This window comes from Pinus tabuliformis, chromosome 2_2, assembly GCF_031772625.1.
Source record: "Pinus tabuliformis cultivar Carrire ecotype Pingquan chromosome 2_2, CPIR1, whole genome shotgun sequence".
NCBI lineage: Eukaryota > Viridiplantae > Streptophyta > Pinopsida > Pinales > Pinaceae > Pinus > Pinus tabuliformis.
In genome coordinates this window covers 937,124,208-937,148,025 of record NC_142300.1, presented here as the reverse complement: position 1 = coordinate 937,148,025, position 23,818 = coordinate 937,124,208, and the positions used below count along the sequence as shown (strand labels likewise).

Genomic DNA, 23,818 nt, shown 5'->3' with positions numbered 1-23,818 from the left:
TGTGTGTGTGTGTGTGTTTCATGCAATATTTGAAAAGAGATATGCATTTACTAGATTTGTTCACTATTCTATATGTGTGTGTGCATGTTGGATTATGAAAGATATTGTATTATGATTTTCATAGTTGATGTAATTGGGAAACATGGTGAGTTGCATATACATTGATTGCATCTACAAGCATGCACACAATTGAATGTTTGGATGTAAGAACAAAATTCTCTGTGAATCTACAAGGTTCATTGATATATCAATTTGTATATCTACATGATATATCACAAGATATAGGGTTGTAGAAAAGTTGTACATTTGCCTATATATTTGTTTGTGCAATTGGAAATTTAAAACCCTTTTCCATGCAAAAATATCAAAAGAATTGTTGTAGGAGAAATATGGAAAATTGTTTAAATTTTCCTTCTTAAAATACATGTCAATCTAAGGGAAATGCACTAATGTTGAATTTTGTATTATGAGATGATGGATATGTAAGTTATTGAGTAATGCATTACTTAAGATTAGATATGTTTTCCTTAAGGAGAAAATGTATGCTCAAAATGGAAATTATGTGTTTTTTATATGAAAATAGGCCATTAAGGAAAATACATACGCTAGAGTGAACGATGTAAGTCTTGTGTTAGGATTTGCATGATAACTTCTTGAAATGATAATGATAGTTAAAGTTCATATATTTATATGAATTATAAACATTAGCATGTTATCCCTATGAAATTTAATAAAAACAAGGCATTGTAGAAAATGTGTGTCCTGTTAGGGAAAATGTACACCCGCAAGTGAATGCATGTAATGATTTTTGTACTTGTTAGGGGAGGATATGCACACATTTCTAAGGATAAATGCATACCTTTCCTATAGAAATGCATGCCCTTGACACAATGTGCTAACCTATAATGATGTAAGCCCTAACTGATTCTTCTATAGCCATATGAATGGCCTTCATGGGAAGAAGATTGAAAATAAACGGTAATCCATTATGAGATGATGATGTTGATATGTGTTAAATTATGGTATGTTCTATGCTTAGAGCAGTTTACTTCTTTTCTTCTTATTAGCCATAGATTAGCAATCACATATAAATTAAGTAAAGTGCAGATAGAACATTAAACGATCAACAGAAAATAAGCCAAGACAAGAGACACAAGATGTAGTGGCTAGCCAGGGACAAACCCCAATGCGGGGAAACCCTTTGATGAAATCTTCTTTTATCTTCAATAGTTTAGCAAAGAGAAATAGTACAAAATCAGAATTCTGTAAATTTATATCAATAGCAGCAAACCCTAGATCAACAAAGTCAAACTTGGTCAAACGAGTTGAAATTGACCTCCAATATGCTTGGTCAATTTCCGGTCAACTAGCCTCGAATAGCCTTAAGAAAAAACCCTTGAACAGCGCCAAAAACACAGTCAAACTACTGCCCAAAACTAGGGCAATCAGCACAGGTCCAACCAAAGGTCGGATTGTCTCGGTTTCTGTGCCAAAATCTGCAGCCTGCTTAGGAGAGGCAGCCACACCAAAACCGCACCCTTGATGATTCAATGCTTGGTCAAAGCAGGTCAAAGATGCCCTCTGTTGCCTCAGTCAAACTCGGTCAACAAAGTCAACAATTTTTGCGTCCTCTTTCAGCCTGCGTCTTCTTGCTTCCCACATGTGAGAGATCCTCTTCCTTGTGTATACCCAATCATACAAGGAGAGAGAGAAGAATGAGATATGATGAGATGATTTGAAATGAATCAATCTCACTTGTATTTATATGATTTGTGCCACACATTTAGTTACTGGCCGACCTTGACAATTTGTCAAGTAATTACAAATAAATTCATATCTCCATAAATACTTGTCAGAATCGGATGATCTTTAGATCAATCCCACACCTCTCGACAAGAGAAATCTAGGAAAAATATCAGTTGCCATAAATAAGGTGACCCACCTGCAGTTTGGCCCTAGTTTCCAATTTTAATACTCCCTCTCAACTAGGGAGAACTCCATCTGCAATCTGTCTGATCGTCGTTACTATCCCAGCCATCAAATGCACTGCCTTGCACTGCTTGGCCCTACTCTGCTCTGCTTGAACTATGAAGAAGAAGAAATGATCGGGGATGTATCATAGCATCCTCCACTGACCCGAAGTCAGTCTCATAGTGTGTCATACCACTCTCACTGATCCTAGATCAATGGAGGTCATCCTAGCATAGGGAGTACGGTAGATACAATGATGCGTCCATCGATAGTACTACTAATGGTCCCTAACCCCATTTCCCTACTCATTGATCAGATGAGAGGTACTTCCCATGAGTCTCAGACTGAATGGGTAGGATGCCTCAACAGGAGAACTAATCATCCTGTCCATAAGAGAATGAATCATCCTATCCAACAGTCGCCACAGGTGATCCGGATTTAAACAGGAATGCAATAAAATACAGAGATAACCGTAAAGAAAAATATGCAGTGGAAATAATACTTCATTTCATTACTGTAAAATACTGAAATATGCTTACAAATAGAAATGGAAATAACCCAGTTAGGGCGATGGTAGCTTATCTCTGAGAAGAGATGTGTCGGTTACATGCCTCTGAACTGTTCTCCAAAAACTGTGTTACAATGAGGCTCGAGGGTCTATTTATTGTTTAGAAACAATGGAAAACCCTTCACATTCCAAAACCTAACCCTAGAAGATGAAACACCAAATTGTGGGCCCCGTTTTTAGGTAAGTTGGTACATCAACTTCCCGGGGTCGCGAATTGGTCGTACAATCTCAGTTTGACACGCATGATAGCCCGTTGGAAAGATCTCTCCGAGGACTACGACGAAAAAGACGATTTTTAAACAGAAAATCGCTGGCCTCAAAAAACGTTGTTTAGGGCCTGAAAACGGCTCCGAAATTTTAGGACCCAAAAAAACCTGCTAAAAATAGTAAACTGTGCTATAATTAAGGAAACAGAAAAATAGAAAGAGGTAGTTGTGGGGGTCCAAATGGGATAGGTGGGTGGCCACCAACATCCACCTGGAGCATTCCTCCCCCCTTAGGAAGCAATGGTCCCCATTGCGTTGAGTTCCTCCCTGAGATGAGGAAGCTTCTGCTGAGCTGGGTCTCTTGTGAGTTGTTCTGCAATCTCTGATGTGTCCAGAAATGGTGGGGAGCATGGTCGGTGACGGTCCACATTGAACACTTGGTGCAAGCGAAGGAATGGAGGAATGTTGTGCTTCAAAGCATTGTTTCATGTAGCCTTGTTACTGGTGTAAGGACCATGTCGAAGTGGTCTAAGTTTCTGATGGGTTCTGGTAAGGCACTCCCTCTGCAAATGTAACTAAACTTTGTCGCCCACCTGAAACTTGTGCGGTACCCCTCTGGGTAAGGTGAAGTTGTTCCTGTGTTCTGTCACGACTGTATCCCTCTGTTACTGCTGCTGTGTGGAGGAACCCTTCGCGGGGGTCATGGATGTAGCAACGATCTTCCCCTTACTTTGGGAGCGAACCAGACAGAAAAATAAATTTCCTAGTCTGTGAGATGAGCTTCCTACCTTTCTTAGCAGTGATCAAAGAGGTGGCGGTAGGTGGGGCTACCTCCGGTATCATGTATAATGAATTATCCAAAGAAATGATGACAGGGCGAGGCCTTGACTCATACATAGCATGTCGCCTCCACAAGTATGGCTGGCCTAATAGTACATCACAAACATCCAGAGGTGTAACATCACACAATACCTCATCTGTGAAGGGCTTGATGCTGTAGGGAAGGCGGTACTGCTGGCGAACTTTGAGATCTCGTCCTTCGTGAAGCCAACCGATACTGTACGGCTATGGGTGTGGTGTACTTGGTAGGCCCAACCGCTTCACGACCTCTGCTGAAATGAGGTTCTTTTGGCTGCCACTGTCGACAATGAATTGTAGCGGCGAACCCTTCACCCACATTTGTGAGTGGAAAAGACGTTCCCCCTCCTCTGGATCTTCGAGCTCATTTTTCTGGATCTTGGCAGTAGAAACAGTGGCGCTGGGATCCGCATCAATGATCTACTTCCCTTTGTCATTCCCCTTGTTGGGTTCTGACTCAGAGTCGAAACATGCATCTGATTCGGAAGCCTTCAACTCGGCCACCAGCGACTGCTTGGTCCGACACTCACTTGTGTTATGAGTGGGACTCTTGTGGAACTCACACCACTTTCCTATGTACTTCTTCGGCTTCGTGGTGTTGTTCTTTTCTTGCGGCTTCGACGGGTTGTCTTGGGTCACCCCGCCTTGGCTTTGTCCTTTGGGCTTTGGATTTGCAGATCCAAAGTCTCGCTTCTTCTGTTTGAACTTTTGCTTGATTTTGACAGCGTATCAGTATGTTGTGCCGAGTGAGGAGATGTTCAAGAACTCCATCTCTTCCTGGATGTATCTGTGTAGGCAGTCGTGGTATTTGAGTACCAGATGCAGCTCAGAATATTTGATACCCAATTGTGTGCGAAGGGTGTGAAAAATGTTTTTGAACTCCGGCACATCTTGGTCTCGTCCCTGCCGTAGTGTGGTCCATTTGATGTATTTGTCCTCATAGCTTTTGACAGGGTAGTACTGCTCCTTGATGGCATCCCAGAAGTCATTCCAAGTGGGTGCGGCTGAAAACAGTGAGCCTGTACTTTCATCCTTCTGTTTGCAGTAGGTTTCCCACCAGTCCTTGATGTGGGGGGTTGCTTTGAGAAGAGTGAAAACAATCTTTTCTCGACTTGAAAATTCATGAACAGAAAAATACCCATCGATCAGATTTAACCATTTATCTACGGCATCTGCGTCTATTTGACCCTCGAAGATGGGGATTTCAAAATTAACTTGTACCTTAAACGGTGTGGCATTTCCAGAGTAGTTGTTGGAAGCCGATGCGTCGCCTCTAGGTAGCCGCTGAAGGATTTGGGCAAAGTTTTCCATCATCACGTTCCTTTGTCGCTCGAGGGCTTCTTCGAGCAAGATTTTGATAGGATCTCCTACCCCCTCGTTTTTCTTCTCATCCGCCATGGGAGGTCGTCGAGATTTGCGAGGCTGGTCTTGCAAAGGTTCGACCAGTTCCAGACCTAACTCCTTATATCCCGACCTCGTTGGGGACATGCAAAGAAAAACAGAGAAAAAACAGACCGCTCTGATACCACTGATCCGGATTTAAACAGGAACGCAATAAAATACAGAGATAACCATAAAGACAAATATGCAGCGGAAATAATACTTCATTTCATTACTGTAAAATATTGAAATATGCTTACAAATAGAAATGGAAATAACCCAGCTAGGGCAATGGTAGATTATCTCTGAGAAGAGATGTGTCGGCTACATGCCTCTGAACTGTTCTCCAAAAACTGTGTTATAATGAGGCTCGAGGGCCTATTTATTGTTGAGAAACAATGGAAAACCCTTCACATTCCAAAACCTAACCCTAGAAGATGAAATGCCAAATTGTGGGCCCCATTTTTGGGTAAGTTGGTACATCAACTTCCCGGGGTCGCGAATTGGTCGTAATATCTCCGTTTGACGCGCATGATAGAGGATTCTGTCTTCCCATATCGATATTTTTTGTCCATTCCCAGGAGTTTTGGAGATGTGGCTGCCCATTATTGGAGTGACTCTTTTGACTAGCTTCCATACTTGGGTGCTTTGTCTTATTGGGATGTTCCCATTCAGCAGATTCTCCTTGGAGCCATTTAGATATTTGTTTATGAGGGATTTTTTCCACCAGCTCTCGTTACCTATTATGAGTCTCCAGACAATTTTGATTCCCAGGGCTACATTCATGAGCCTAGGCAGCCGAATGGACAAGCCTCCTTGTTCATATGGTAGCACTACTTGTTCCCACCTTACCAAACTAAAATTTTTGTTTTCCTGCTTCCCACCCTGCCAGAGGAAACTTCTTAAAATTAATTCCATATGCTTGTGGGCACTTGTTGGTGCCATGATTAGTGCATATTGGTATATTGTTAATGCAGCAAGGAGAGCTTTAATTAATATCACCCTTCCAACCATATTTAACCACATCATTCCCCAGTTCTTTATCTTGTCTTGCATTTTCCCAATTTGTTTTGTCCATATTTATGCCTTCATGATCTCCTTTGATATTGGTAATCCCACATAGAGAAAGTGATTCCAATTTTCCTATGCTGGGATTTCCATGATTTGGGAAATTCTTTGCATAGTTCGTGGTGGAATGTTCCACCCATAGATCCTGCATTTTGTATTGTTCAAAAGTCCACCTGACACCTGCATAAATGCATCCATTATTTTTTTGAATCTTCTCGCTATTATTGTTAATGCTCCTCCCATCAACAATGTATCATCTGCAAACAAGGAGTGATTTATGGTCTTTATTCCTTTTGCTATTCTTAGTCCTATTATAGTTATTTCTTTCCTCTGTGTTTCCAACGCTCCACTAAGAGTTTATGCCATTATTATATATAGAAATGGTGATAGAGGGCAGCCTTGCCTGAGGCCTCTTGTGCTTTGAAAAAATTCACTGGGTCTTCCATTGATGGGGGGGCCTATCCAGTGAGTGGATATGCATTCTTGTATCACTTCTATTATTTCTTTTGAGAATTCCAATTTCTGAAGTACAACCAGTAGATATGAGTGGCTGACTCTATCGAAAGCATTTTCCATATCTAGTTTGATTATCATACCTTTTTCTTGCTTTAAGATACTGGAGTGGACAACTTCCTGAACTATGATGACATTGTCAATGATTTGTCTGTTTGGGACAAACCTTCCTTGGTTTTCTGAGATGATTAAGTGTAGCACTTTTTTTATTCTATTTGCCAAAATTCTTGTTATTATCTTGTAGGAGGAATTGCACAGAGAAATGGGCCGAAACCTATTGAAGGTGGATGGATTTGCTTCCTTTGGAACCAGAGCAAGATAGGAAGATCTTGTGTGGCGTTTCATTTTTTTTTTAAACATTCTTTGTCATTCTTAAGAAATCATTTCTGATTGTATACCAATGATTTCCTTAGAAGGCTATTGTGAATCCGTCTGGCCTGGGTGCTTTGTCCGAATGCAGGCTCCAAATGGCCTCCACAATTTCTTCTTCTATGAGGTCCTTACACATGTCTTTGTTTTGTTCTTTTTTTATTTTCTTCTTTGTGTACTGCAATATTTCTTGATATTCAGCTGTTTCCTCCATTACTGACACTAAGTTTTTGAAGTTCTTGTGGGCTGCTTTTTTTTATTTCTTCCGCTCCTTTGATTTCTTGATTTTCCACTTGTATTTTTTCTATCTGGTTTCTAGCTCTTCTAATTTTCATACTGTTATGAAAAAAGGACGTATTCTTATCCCCTGCCTTGAGCCAGAGGATTTTAGATTTCAATCTTGCCTCTTCCTCCTCTTTCCTATTTTCCCTATATATCTCCCAGAAAATTTCTTTCTCTTTAAGGTAGTCTTGCTTGCTTTCTTCTTTACATTCTCTTTCAACCTGCATGCTGTCCATTTTCTGTTGTAGCTCTTTTTTCTTTTCCTTTTTTTTTTTATTTCATTTAACCTTTCCCATTCCTTTAGCTTGGTTCTTAAACTTTTTAATTTTGTCTCCCATATGTACTGTGGTGAGCCTGATATTCTTGGTGCCCAAGTTGCTTTAACTAATTCGCTGATTTTTGTGTTGTTGTCCCAGATTGAGCTATACCTGATGGGAGTGGGCCTTGGTTTTCCATTTTTCCCATTGCTATTACAACCGGCTTATGATCAGAAGTTGTGGTGTGAATGATTTTGGATTTGATAGAGCTGTACAGTGCTACTATGTTGTCTTGAATCAGGATTCTGTCCAGTCTTTCTTTTATGTTACTTTTACCCACTCTCTTGTTATTCCAGGTATATTTTCCATTGTTTGGAGGAATGTCTAGAAGGCTATACTGTTCTATTATTTCTTCTAAAGAGTTCCTGGATGGATCCACTTGAAAGTTTCCTCCAAACTTTTCCTCTATACTTCTAACCAGATTTAAATCTCCTCCTAAAATTATTTTTCCAGCTTGTGTTTCTTGTAATACTTCCTTTATTGTTGCCCAACACTGTTCTTTCTCCTTATAGGGGTTGGGGGCATATATATTTATCACCCTATGTTTCTCTTCTGTGTTGGTCCTCCTAAGACCCGTTAAAATCTAGGGTTGCCCTATTTTTCCCTCCATTAATTCCCACCTTCCTTTTTTCCAGATTGTGCATATGCCTCGTGATGCTCCAGTTGCCTGGATTGCTTCCCCTTCATATTGCCTGAACTTTTTTTTAAGATTTTCCGATTCTTGGTTGTTTACTTTTGTCTCCTGGATCATAAGGATATTTGGGTTCTCTTTTGTCATAATATCTCTTGTTGCATTTTCCTTAACAGGTGAGCCCATTCCTCTACAGTTCCAAGACACTATTATCATTATTTACTTGTTGGGTGGTGCATGGCTCATTTCCCCTTATGCTGGTTTTTCTCCATATTTCTTGTACTTTTCCCTAGATAAGTGTCCATGGGCTATTGTGTTCCTAGGGACATTTCTTTTGCTACTGCTTCATCCCTTATTTCTTTATTTGTCTTTCTTCCAACTTTTTTTTGGTTTTCTGCATTTGGAAATGCTTCTTTAGCTTGTTTTTTGGTTAATATCCTGTCTACTGAGGGAGGGGGAGAGAGGTGAATTGAGTCTATGGGGGAGAGGGGGGACCGCTGGGTGATTGGAGAGTGTGGGGTTCGACATCTAGATCTAGATCTAGCTTTGGCTCCAGGGATGGGGGTCTGATGTGAGCAGAGGATCAAAGGGGTTTTGGCTAGCTAAGTTTGCTTTTGGCGAGAGGGAGAAGGCTTCAGCAGATTGTGAGGGTTGAGAGGAGAGCTAGACTGGTTGTTTGTTGGCTATCTTCTTTCATTTGACCTGTTCCCATTTATTTTCTGGATCCTCAATCTTTTCATTTTCATTTTCTCTATTTTTTGTACATCTATTTGCAAAATGACTGTATTCATGACATACCTTACATTTGAAGGGGATTTGCTCATAATCCAACTGTTGTATGTGCGTCCACTAATCCACTTTTATTTTGATAGCTTCAGGGAGACCTTTTCCTAGATCCACTTCCATGCAGATTCAGGCGCATGCATGCATGTTTTCTTTAGATTCACATATGTTTATGTATTTCCCAACTGCGTTTCCTATTGCTTTGACTGAATCATCTCCCCAGTAGTGGAGACGTAGATGCGGCAATCTTACCCATACTGAAATAGCATTTGGGACATCCATTTCTAGGTCAAAGTCCGATGTTCATATTTTCAAATACAGTCCTCTTGTATCCATTAAATATGGACCGTTCCTGAATATCAGATCTCAGTCCTATTTGGTTTCGAATTGGAAGGTGTAGTAACTTCTACCACAAAATCTGATTGAGATCTTCCCGGATGTTGCTACAACCCAGTTTCTTTCTACCCAATTTCACAGTCTTGGGTGATGGTTACAACCCAGTAAACTACCCTGCTAACCCTCATTCTGCCACGGAGAGTGCTGCTTTTCTTGGGAGTGCTGGAGGGAGAGATATTTCTGGTATTTCTTCCATTTTTTAAACAAAATTTGAAACTGACGCTCCGTTCTTCGCTGGACCCATTGTAGAGATAAGGGAAGCAAAAGCTTTTTTTGTTACTTCTAATTCTTGCTAGTGATCTGTGTGATGATGATCTTCCTCTTCTGGTGGATCCATATTGCTCAAACCCCAGCAGCAGAAGGCCGCTGAGGGCCAATATGATCTGAGGCAGTATCTGCCTGCCAAAAACTACAATCGTGATCTCGCCTTCCTCTTTCTCTCTCTTAAGATCATTCGCAATAAGCAGACTGGACTTTCAGAGGGTTATGGCTTCTTGGATTTTGTAAGCAATGCAGCAGCCCAGATGGTTCTCCAAAATTACAATGGTGTACAGATGCCCAGGGCTGGACAATTTTACAAGCTAAATTGGGCAACAAAAAATGGTAGAGAAAATCGTTCTGAAGATTTTACTATATTCGTGGGAGATTTGGCATCTGATGACATAGATGAGTTGTTGCGAGAGACCTTCAGAGCCATATACCCATCTGTAAAAGGAGCAAAAGTTATTACTGATAAGGTTACAGGCCGTTCAAAAGGATATGGGTTTTTAACATTTGGGGATGGGAATGAGCAGGCTAGGGCTATAACAGAAATGAATGGAATATTTTGTTCCTCCAGACCTATGCGAATAGCTCCTGCCATAACAAAGCAGACTACTGTTTATCAACAACCCTATCCTCCTCAAGTGGTCGAGTTGGACCCAAAGAATGATCCAAACAATACTACCCTATTTGTTGGTGGCTTAGATCCCAATGTGACAGTGGAAATGCTGATGGAGACATTTGGCCAGTATGGTGAGCTTGTGCATGCAAAAATACCTTTCGGCAAGCGATGTGGATTTGTCAAGTTTAGCAACAGGGCATCTGCAGAGTTAGCATTGCAAATGTTACATGGTACAGTTCTTGGTCAGAGACCAATTCGGCTTTCTTGGGGAAGAAAGAAACAAGTGCAGCGCGCAGGGCCTTTTCAAACACAGCAACCAGATCCAAATGAATGGAATGGGGCATATTATGGTGATGGACAAGAATACAGTGTTGATTATGGTTATGTCACACAACCACAACAAACACTTCCAAATCCATGGAGTGGGATTTATTATGGTGGTATTCAAGGATCCAATGCTGATTATGGTTATGCCACACAACCATATAATGCTGGTTATGCTTATGCCACGCAACCTCAAGACCTAAATATGTTCATTAATATCGCTCTAAAGGCAAACTATCAGCAGCATCCACAGTAAATTAGTTTTAGTTACAGCAGCCACAGTAAATTAGTTATAGATAAATTAATTTCAGTTACAGCAGCCACAGTAAATTAGTCATAGATTTTTTGGTTATTGTTTTTATGTTTCAATCTGCTATTTCGAAATAATAAATTTAATATTTTAAATTATTAACAAAATAGTTGTTCATGGTATATGGTTCGAATTTTTGTACTTATTGAATTTCAATTTTTTATTTTTTATTTTTAATTTTGAATATGTATTCTTGTTATGGAGAAAAATACTTAATAAAAGGTATTTGTATTTTAAATGGGTGAAGTTGGAAGGTATTTATATTTTAAATAGGTAAAGTTGGAAGTTCTCTGCAATAGGTTAAATTGATTAAGATTAAACAATTTTATTATTTTTTGCAAGTTTTTGAATTAAAATAAATCAACTAAAAATAGTGGATATGTCAACATCACTCAAGTTGAAATCACAGCTATTGGGAGGTGATTACCAAAAAAATAAAAATCAGATTTTATAAAACTTCATAACTCCCTTTTTGGGAATAACAATGCTCTACACTAACTAAATTTTCTTACTTTTTAAAAACATGAATTAACACTAATTTATAAAACTTTATTTTAAAATAGTTAAATTTTTTATTTAATTAGACCGATAGGCTTTCTCTTTCAAATATTATTACTTTTTAAAAACATGAATTAACACTAATTTATAAAACTTTATTTTAAAAATAGTTATTTTTGTATTTAATTAGACTGATAGGCCTTCCTTTGACCCTGGCGATATGTGTCATGCAATTGCAATTTCCAATTAATTTAGTCGTGCCATGCTCCTGATGCAATGGAAATTTCAATGGCGAGTGGTCATTATTTGTTCGAGTGGCAAATTCTGGAAATTTCTATGGCAAGTGGTGCCATAGAACATCCAGTCCATCACCATTTCAATGCATCTTGATTCTTCATATATTGTTTGTGACTTTGAGATATGCGACTTTCTTCTACATATCTCAAAGTGTAAATTGCTCTGCAACCAACCATATAAGAAGAGATTTGACATGTTTGTCCCCTTCTCTTGGATTTTCTCTTCTGGTGAATGCGGAAAGAGCGATTTGCTACAAACCCTCACGGTTTTAGAACTCTTTACCAGGCAACCATGGACCCTTTTTTTCCACTTCCAATTTTTTTTTCAAAAATTAAAGGTTAAATCTCTTTCACAAATGTGGAGGATACTGCAATTAACTACAATTTGAAATGAAACTTATTTAAATGCTTATATGTGGTTATTAAACTTTTGAGAAATAGGGCAATAAACCAATATTCGGGGGCACCTTGCCATTCTGGCTTTTTTTGAGCAACTTCGTTTTTAAAAGTACAAGTATTAAAAATACAAAATAATGAATGCTGGAGACCATATAAGATGTACCATCTAAAATATTTTATTAATATATATATATATATATATATATATATATATATATATATATATATATATATATATATATATATATATATATATATATATAGATATATATATTAAAAAGTACAAGTATTTTTGTAAAAAATATTAAAAATAGAAAATAATGAATATTGGAAACCATATAAGATGTACAGTCTAAAATATTTTATTCATATATATATATATATATATATATATATATATATATATATATATATATATATATATATATATAATATATATATATATATATATATATATATATATATATATATATATATATATATTAAAATCTCAATCGTATTTTCAATTTGGGTATCGGTTAACTTTTACGCAAACATATGCTTCCACAATTGTAACTCTTCTTACTTAGAGTAATTTACTAAATGACAAAACTCGTGACTCCTATAGATATTGCATCAAGGAAACTTCAAATTCAATTTGGGTAATGCAACTCTCATATATGACCAAGTGGGCTTCTATGGTTCAACGTTGTTACTTTTCATAAGGCTCACTAACTAGTTTATATGGTTTTCTCAATAATTATGCTTAAAAGGCAACACCAAGGGAATTAAGAGAGCAGAACAGAAAAACACATTGTTTTCATTCAAATGTACAACTAATGAAAAACAATTTAAAAAAGGTAGAGACTCTTTAAGGCACTTAAAATCCCTCAGGAATCTCCGCTATACATATCTTGATGCACAGGATGGCTGAAGCACATTAAACATGGCAAATTTTATGGTGTATGATATATTAGAGCTACATAAATATTAATTATTTTACAATTATGTTGAATCCAGTATTAACAGAAAATCATACAGGAAAGTTTGTAATTGTTCTAGGTCCCCAGTATTTGAGAGCTGCCATATCATCAACAGTCATACAGGAAAGTTTGTAGTTGTTCTAAGTCCTCAGTAATTGAGAGCTTCCATATCATAAGCTCTCGCATCGTTCTCTTCTTGATCATAGCCACCTAGGAAAAAAAAGACCAATCTCCAGCTCTGAAGCAATCTAGCAATCACTGGTATTTGGCTGGACATGTGATGTCTACCTTTGTAATTGGCAGATTTCATTGTTTTATAGACTTCAACTTATACCATGGAGTAGCTTCTCTTAACACTAAGAGGAAAAATAAAAGAATGTCTTTCAGTTTGAAATATAAAGACGCAGTTTATTTTATGTGATTTCTTTGATATGTCATTGAGTGAAGCTTTAGTGGTTATAAGTTCACACAATAATCCAAAATTTTTCATCAAATTAAATGCATACCTGGTTACTCCCTGATAATTTGATGTACCCCTTAAGCAACTACTATTTCTTCAAAATTAATCAAAGCAACTGCTTATTACTTCTTAAAAAAATGTGAAACTCAGTGGATATTTTGATGCACCCCTTGAAAAGCCACTACTATTTCTACAAAATTAATCAAAGCAACTGCCTATTACTTCTTAAAAAAAATGTGAAACTTAGTGGATTAATGAAAATTTTCTCATTGAAAATATCCAAAATATATGGGACAATATATACACATGTTTTAAATAAATAAAATACATTAAGAAAACCATGTACCTCCTCAGAGACGTAATATATTCTTGTCTGGTTGAGTGCCGCATCTCTTCCAGAGCCTCTTTGTATTGGCTAATGTTAAATCAAGAGAGCGAGGGACAATAGCCCTGGAAGTTGAAATGCATACACAAATGTTGGTGCAAAAGTCCAACTTTGGGAAGCATCAGATGGTTTCCTTGCACTCTGCCATCTGTTCACAATAATGCTAAAGCAGGACTTGATATCCCAAAGAAAGGTAATATATATTTGCATTGGCATTCAATCGTCCTTATCAATGTAGAGACATTTCATTCATTCATAATTAATTCTCAGGTTCAAAATATGTGCTCTTGAATCAAACACCTAGGAAAATCAACAAAGAAGCGGCAGAAACTGCGTTCAACATTAGGGGATTTAATAGTGGGTATGGTGGTTTCAAACATGTAGGTTAAAAAATAATTAGATAAGATCTAATGGCAAGTTGAATTTGAAACTTTTGAATCAAAAGGAACAAAATGCCAGCTCCATGTTACATAATAGGAATCCAGCCACTGTTTTCTGATAGTAGACAAGTATAATGCATCAGACAGCTCACAATATAGGTTGATAGAACCTCTGTGATATTTGGAGTCTACACTACCTGCCGGCCCACCTTCTGAGCTGCTATTGATATTGTACAACTTATTAAATCTGAAATAGAGTAAAAGATATAGGAGACAAAACAGACTCGGAATGTAAGTCCTTTATATTGGAAGAGAAAAAGAGAACAAAGCATCATGTAAATGAAGAAGAACATAAAGAAAACCACAAGACTTTCTGACTCAACATGTATTTCTTAGGGTCTAGATTCATTCACAGGTATTTAAAAATGTTGACATGCTTCAACCAAAAAAGGAAGAGAATTTGAGAATTTCAAATGTTGTCCTAGCTGTTTTAGATATATTTTCTACAATAAAAAGGAAAAATCATGAATACATGGGCCTGGAAGGCTTACATTGTAAGTGTGATAATACATGAATGGAGCCCCATCTTGATGTACAATGTTCTCCATCCTCCACAATTCACAAGAATTTGTTATAAATGTCTATTAACTAAGATTCCATTGCTCTCGAGGAGGAATATTTTACCAGAACATCAGCTGTGACTATTGATGGTGACTACAAAACAATAGGACGAGGAACTTAGAAAGAAGAAGAATTGAGGCAATGGCCTCTTTTCCAGTGATGATTATTAGACAAGGTTATTAACCCTACAAAATGATGATTTTCCAACTCCATAAATAAAGCATTTTCATCATTACATCAACTCAACTCTCTCAGTCTCTTTATCAATGTCTCAAGTGATTTTTTCTTTGCATTTTGCTTCAAAGTTCACATACCAAAGGTTCCAAAGAGTCTATCAAATGAATCTTTGTATTTCTCAGAAATCATGACCACCTTTCTGTAATCCAAAGAACTATAATGCTTCTCCCTTATAACAGGATTCATGAAATTCCCTGGATGGTTGTTTAATAAAAGACTAACCCACTGCCTTGCCTCTAACAAAGACTTTTTTGGATTTGTTGCACCTTCAAGCTCATCCAAGCCACTGTCATGAAATTGAGTATCTGCAAAAGATTCTAGCAGTTTCAGATCAACCTCAATTCCCATAACAACATTTGTATTGAACCGCTTAATTTGTGTAGCTTAATTACCGACTATAATAGCCATTGGAGTTAGTATGAACTTATATGTAAACTGGAGGCAATATCAGCAATGATCAGGCAGATCAGGCAGAACATGGTGATTTTTGTAAATTTAGGTTAAAATCATTTTTTATTTTAAAGAAAACTTAAAACTATCTTGATTGAATGAGAGGTCTTCAAATTTAAATTTAGAAGAAACAAGTTAACCCTCTGAGACACAGAGATATCTGGCATGCTTAAAAAACTAAGCAAAAGGAAGAGGGCATTTAACTCAAATTTAGAAGATAGGTTAATCTTTAGACGCAGAGACATCCAACGCGAGTAAAAATTTAAGCAACCTAGGTTTCCATAGATTTATTTAAAAGGAAGAAAAATAATTTCATAAAGACTATAGTAGAAGAAGAATTTAAGGTTTGTAGTCACTAGTGTTTGATACTGATCTTTCATCTTGGTTTCATGCTTTTGTGAAATTGTCGGATTTCTTCTTGCAATTGTTTTGATATTATGCTGATGTTATTAGCTACAGTTTTCCTTTTCTTTTTTAATTGTTTTTTTTTTTAATTTAATTGTATCTGTTAGCAGAACCACGGGGTTTTGTAGTGGTGACCTTCACACAAGGAGTTTCTTAACAGTGCAACCTATTGATGACTGTTCTATGCCCCGTGGGCAGTTTTCCTTGATTATGTTACTAGTAATTGCAGCTTCATTTTTTTCATTTAAATATTTTCCTGTCATGTTGCTGCTGATTATGGCTTTGTCTAAAATTTCTGTAGTCTTCAATATTTCTTATATGACCTACCTTCATGCCTTAACTCCTTGTTTCCCTATCTAATTCATCTTAGATTAACGTGATTGAAATATTTTGTGGTTGTCTTATATGCCTATTGCTCTCTGTTTCATATGGAAGTGGGCATGTATTTTTTAGATGTAATTGGCTTCATTGAACTCATTTGACCTGATGCTGAACCTTTCAGCAATCCTTTCTTTTTTTATGGGGTTGTCACATTGTGCGGAACTATAGCTTCCACAAACTCTGCTATTAGAGTTTATGCTAGATCCTTTCTATTTCATCACAATTACGTTGTGCCTATTATTGGGTTCTTGTTCATAACTGAGTTGTATGTATTTATTGGAGAGTTAAAATTAAGAGAGGAGATAGGGGAAAGGATTCATCATTCAATTGACTTTACTCTGTATTTAATATATTTGCTTTTTTCAGTATTGTTGTCATATTATTAGAATTTACAACTGAGAACAATGTAACTTTTTAATTGGTCTTATTATTTCACTGCTCAGAAATATAGGCTATATCTGAAAAGGTCAAGTGGAGCGGCACAACAGCCAAGTGGAATGAACTCTTCTTTTGGGGAACTACAGACGCAGGTGTTGGACCTATGGGTTTACTTGGAAGGCTGGGTCTTCAAAGGCTTGCGGCATCAGGTCAAAAATCACGTCAAGCACTGGTGACATTACCAGCTGAACTTCTTGGACAAGTGAATCCAAACAATGGGTTGGGCCTGCCAAACATTGATCAGACACTGCTTTTACAAGCAACATTTCATGGTGTAAACTCTAATCCTTTAAATAGAGGCAAATTTGGGCAACCATTGATGAACAGTTAGGGAAATTTACTTCAGGGACTCCCGAGAAGCATAGAGCTGAAGCAATTTTGCCACCCACAACAACATATTCCTTCCTTTGGAAATTTGGGTTTACCGACCAATGATACATTTGCAAGATTTTATATGCTGCAACAGCATCACAATACAGGTGCAGAAGTTGGCAATGTGGATTGTGGAAAATTATGGAAAATTATGGGGCTCCCAATCTATATACAATATCTTTTTTTTTCCTTCTTCCATGGTCAAGTTATGTTTTATAAAGTTTTTAAAAAAATAATTCTATAAAATTTCCGAAAAAAATAAAAGTTGTTTTTGCATAATGGTAGTCTAATTGTTATGAGTTTTGGATGAACTTTTTATGGAATTTATACAATTTTACAAGTTTTTTTTCACATTGAATGTATTTATATATTTAAAAACATATTTTAAATAATATAAAAAAATATAAGTTAAAAAAAATCACTAAATTTAAAAAAATTAAAAAGTGGAATAATTAGGTAACATTTAGAAAGTGTTAAATGTATTTTTCTTTCTAAATATGTTTTAATAATTTGTATTGTTTTTATTTTCTTAATCTTCAACTCAATAAAATGTGGACTTAATAACTAGAATGTGGATTTAATAAAAATTTATAATTAGAATGTGGACTTAATCACTATTTATAATTAGAATGTAGTAGACATAACAATTTATATATTTAATAATAATAATAATAATGGGGATTTTTTTATATATGTTTAAAAATAATTTCTATGGGGATTTAATTTACCAAGCAGAGGAATAAAGGTTTGCACCTTAATAGATTTATTCCTCTCAACTCTTGATAGGTCTGAAGTTAGATGGATCTATGTTTGGTAGATCTGAAGTTAGACGGATCTATGTTGGTTTTGAGCAACACACATTCTTTTTACACACATATTAAATATTTTTGTTATTAATATTTTTTCTTCCTTGCATATATTTAATTATTTTTATTATTAATATTCTTTTATATACCAAATTCAAATTAATCATGAGTTCCCTTATACCTTGAATTAGAAAGAATTTATTAATGGAATAAGAATTCTCTCACTTTTTCTCTCTCTATATGTTTGATGTTAAAATCTTTTACTCAACATGCATCTTCAAATATTTGATGTATAACCTATATTAAACTTTTCTTTATTATTATTATTATTATTTTTATATCTTATATATCAATTCCATCTTAAAAATGAAATAAATGACACATCTAAAGAAAATATAAGAAATTTTTAAATTTAAATTACTTTATTTTATTTTATATATACATTAAAATATTGTTATTAACAATATTATTCTTAAGTTTGATTATTAGTGCATGTTTCTTTTGTCAACATATATTCCTCATGAATAATTATTAGTATATATTCAAGAGAGACAGAGACAACAAGCTAGACTTTGTTACCTTATGGAAAAGATGTAAACACCCATGGCAGACCCTAGAAGGGAAAAACACTAATAGGTTCTTTGAAGAATAGGTGAGTCCTACCAAATTGTGCAGAGACTTGTGTATGGTTTTAGTAAATTGGGAAAACCAAACATGTTTTAGTAAATTGAGAAAATTTATAAGCATTTTTCAATGGTCTCATGTTAACAATCTCTAAGTATGTAAGTTTATAATTCATTTTATCATATCAAAATTTTATATACTAGATTAAAAATATATATTAAAAATAATAATATATATAAAAAATCAATGAACATATTTAATAATATTTTTTTTTGAATTACTACATATAGTAAACATATATATAAATGAGAGAAATTCTACTTTAATGAAAATGCAACAATAGCATGTTAAAATTAGATATCAAATTCAAATCCCCATAAAATTTATTTATTTATTTTTTGTGATGTATGAAAGGATATGCAAAATGTAGAGAACCTAAGGGGCAAGTAGAGAATTGAGGGGCTTGTTTGATATGTATAGACAAACTATGGGACTTTCATCATCTCAATATTTCAATTATTATTTTGATTTTATATTACCAACTTAACACAAACACACTAAACAACTTAAATCTAATACAATAATTATTATTTCAAAACAAAGTCAACCTTTTCAATTTAACAATTCTATCGGCCTCTCCTTGCACCTTTTGGAGCAATTGCTAGTATATATATAATTTCATTATTTAACACTTTAAAACCATGATTAAACTTCTTGTCTCACTCTCATTATTTAACACTTTAAAACCGTGCTTAAACTTCTGGCCTCACTCAATCCACACTTACAACATGGATATGTCAACATCACTCAAGTTGGAAGCACAGAGATTGGAAGGTGATTACGAGAAAAGAGGGAATAATTATTGAGTGGGTACACTGTTACAAGAGCAGAAACCTCGTAGTCCCAGCCTAAGCCAAAAATGGCATAAATGGCATATTATGTTGTGGGGTTTGCATTTTAGGAAAAAGTAAGATAGGGAGGCTACACGACCCAAGAGGAAATTTAAGATGTTTCTTTACCACCAAAAGAAAATTTAATGAATGGGAAAGTGGCATAATTTGCCAGTGTAATTAACGTAGATTTATTTCAGATAATTTGCATATAAAGCTTGATATTTGGGTCTATATCTATATCTATATCTATATCTATATCTATATCTATATCTATATCTATCTATCTATATATATATATATATATATATATATATATATATATATATATATATATATATATATTAAAATATTTTATTTACGTAATATATTGTTTATATTAATATTTTTTTTTGTAAGCTTGGTAGGACCCTTTCATTTTCGAATTTCTACATGTATATCTCCGGTTTTGTGAGACTTTGTGAGAGTGAGACTTTATTTCCACGGCCATTGCCACTTGAGCTACCCCTTGCAGACAAAATATTATTTTTTTTATTCATATATTTTTAAATATATATTTTCCTCGTATTGAAAGGTAACAAGTATTTTTCTTTCTTTTTATATATATATGAGATGTTACTCAACATATATATTATTTCATTTAAACCAAAATTTAGTCTTTTGCGGGTTTAAATTTAGTCTTTTGCTTTTGCTGTTTTTTTATGTCACTTACACATTTCTTGATTTGGAGCATAATACAATATTATTTTTAGATGCAATGTGTTAATTTGATTTTGAGTAGTGAAGGAAAGAAATTATAAACTAAACTAGTGCAACCATATAAATTAAATAGTTGGTAAATGTCAATAGACATCAATCCATGATAAGCATCAAAACACTTATCCCATGACACATCACATTTCCTTGATTAAAAAATAATAGTAAATTTTAACTAAATTTTAAATTATAATTATTATAAACATAATTAATGTGTGAGTTAAATAATATTCTTAATCATGGAGATTCACCTCCATCTTACCATGGAAATCTTTAACTTGTAAATATATTTTGTTACAATGCCATGGGCCAATACCATGACTTATCAACACCATATACCCAACATAGTAATTGTTGATATGACATATTTTTTAATTAATTAATTTGAGATAAATTAATTAAAAGAGCATAACTAAATATGAATATTCCAACATATTCCATGGAACTTAATTCTCTAACATCCACCTAATATTTACTAATAATTATATTACAATTTTGAAAGGTCTATCTAGAAATAGACATGCCTATTGGCACAATTAGGAATTTTTTATTTTCAATTACTTTCTCTATATAAAATTGATGTAAAAGTAAGATACAAAGATATGTTTTATGTATGCTTCATGTTGAAAGATTTTTTATTTTATTTTATTTCTATTATTTATTTTTATATATTTTTAATGGAAATAATATTTTATTATTTTTAAATACAATATTAAAGGACAAGATTTCCTCACATACTAACCACCCTATATGTAGGTGATTATATATTTACTAATAATTATATTGATGTGAATCTTTCAATTTTTGGAGTATTAATAATTTGGAATATCCATTTTTGGAGTATAGAAATTTATTTCTAGAATCATAGGCTTTGGTTTGGTACCTTGGAATGTGGATATTAAGACTCTTTTTGATAACTTTAATAAGAAAATATTAATCAAGTTTATTCTACAAACTGAATTTTATTACAATATGTAATGTAATAATTTTAATAGGAGTATATTGTCAAGTATTGCCGTGATCAAAAGTGACTCCAAAAATGTAAAAATCTAGTAATGTAAATGGTATGCTATATGTTGATAGGTAAGAACACCCCACAAGTGTCATGTATCATAACATCAACATTAATGAAATTCAATATTAAAAAATGACAATGTTATTGTAACAAGGTAGCACATACTATACTATGTTTATCATTATTATGGATCTAATCTTATATAAAATTACACACAATAATATTATATATTCTCTCAAAAAATCATATATATTTTAAAAAAAATTATATTAATTGCGATATTCATCACCCCAATGATTTCTAACATTCTTCAAAATAAGTAACATGCTTATTATAAACCTAATTAAGTGACATGCTTATTATAAAGCTAATTGAGAAATATCGAGCCATAGAGATTGCCTACTAAAAAAATATCAAATTCTTGTAAAGGCACGATCATAAATAAGAATCTCATTTCCATTCTTTAATGTTTTCTTTAAATTAATACATTTAAGTTCAACAAACCCCAACAAAATGAAGCATCACATTTTCTATTACCAACATACAGTCTTACTTTCTAGTATTTCTTTCGAGCATAGAAGTGGACTGAAGCTGTAGCTCTCTGAAGTGAAGTCTCGATTAAAACCTACCCAACCTTCATAGAATTGTTGTGTACCTTTCGAGTTGCCATAGATTTCCTGCAGTGCACTGTGTCAGGGAGATTTTTCTGGCATTCTTTTAAATATTTCAGAATGATGCAGCCAGATCCCACTGCAGAGCCCACGATCAATTCCCAGCAGCAACAATATCAAGAACAATTGATGATGCCCCAACAACCCCAACCTCATCCTCAGGTTATGGTGCAGCAATCCCGGCAAGAAGTGAACTCGCCCGACGATATTAGTACCCTCTGGATCGGAGGTTTGCAGCATTGGATGGATAAGAATTATATGCACGAATGTTTTGCTTCTACCCAGGACCTTCTTTCCCTTGAGATCATACGCAATAAGCAGACTGGACATTCAGAGGGTTATGGCTTCTTGGATTTTGCAAGCAATGCAATAGCCTCGATGGTTCTCCAAAATTACAATGGTGTAGAGATGCCCAGGGCTTAACAATTTTACAGGCTAAATTGGGCAACGAATACTGGTGGAGAAAATCGTTCTGAATATTGTACTATATTAGTGGGAGATTTGGCATCCGATGACACAGATGAGCTGCTGCGAGAGACCTTCAGAGCCAGATACCCATCTGTAAAAGGAGCAAAGGTCATTACTGATAGGGTTACAGGCCGTTCAAAAGGATATGGGTTTGTAACATTTGGGGATGGGAATGAGCAGGCTAGGGCTATAACAGAAATGAATGGAATATGTTGTTCCTCCAGACCTATGCGAATAGCTCCTGCCATAACAAAGCAAACTACTGTTTATCAGCAACCCTATCCTCCTCAAGTGGTCGAGTTGGACCCGGAGAATGATCCAAACAATACTACTCTGTTTGTTGGTGGCTTAGATCCCAATGTGACAGTGGAAATGCTGATGGAGACATTTGGCCAGTATGGTGAGCTTGTGCGTGCAAAGAAACCTTTCGACAAGCGGTGTGGACTTGTCCAGTTTAGCAACAGGGCATCTGCAGAGTTAGCATTGCAAATGTTACATGGTACAGTTCTTGGTCAGAGACCAATTAGGCTTTCTTGGGGAAGAAACAAACAAGTGCAGCAACCCTATCCTCCTCAAGTGGTCGAGTTGGACCCAGAGAATGATCCAAACAATACTACTCCGTTTGTTGGTGGCTTAGATCCCCATGTGACAGTGGAAATGCTGATGGAGACATTTGGCCAGTGTGGTGAGCTTGTGCATGCAAAGATACCTTTCGGCAAGCGGTGTGGATTTGTCCAGTTTAGCAACAGGGCATATGTAGAGTTAGCATTGCAAATGTTACATGGTACAGTTCTTGGTCAGAGACCAATTAGGCTTTCTTGGGGAAGAAACAAACAAGTGCAGCATGCAGGGCATTTTCAAACACAGCAACCAAATCCAAATCAATGGAATGGGGCATATTATGGTGATGGACAAGGATACAATGTTGGTTATGGTTATGTCACACAGCCTCAACAAACAAATCCAAATCCATGGAGTGGAATTTATTATGGTGGTATCCAAGGATCCAATGCTGATTATAGTTATGCCACACAACCATATAATGTTGGTTATGCTTATGCAACGCAACCTCAAGACGCAAATATGTTCATTAATATCGCTCCAAACGCAAACTATCAGCAGCATCCACAGTAAATTAGTTTCAGTTAAAGCAGCAACAGGGCATCTGCACAGTTAGCATTGCAAATGTTACACGGTACAGTTCTTGGTCAGAGACCAATTCGGCTTTCTTGGAGAAGAAATAAACAAGTGAAGCGTGCAAGGTCTTTTCAAACACAACAACCAGATCCAAATCAATGGAACGGGGCATATTATGGTGGTGGAAAAGGATACAATGGTGGTTATGGTTATGTCACACAGCCTCAACAAACAGATCCAAATCCATGGAGTGGGATTTATTATGGTGGTATCCAAGGATCAAATGCTGATTATAGTTATTCCACACA

General features: G+C 35.5%; 1 pseudogene; it reads left to right on the top strand.

Annotated features, from left to right (window-relative positions):
* Positions 1–22,091: 22,091 nt before the first annotated feature.
* Positions 22,092–23,507, top strand: LOC149196234 (polyadenylate-binding protein RBP45A pseudogene; annotated as a pseudogene).
* The last annotated feature ends 311 nt before the right edge of the window (positions 23,508–23,818 follow it).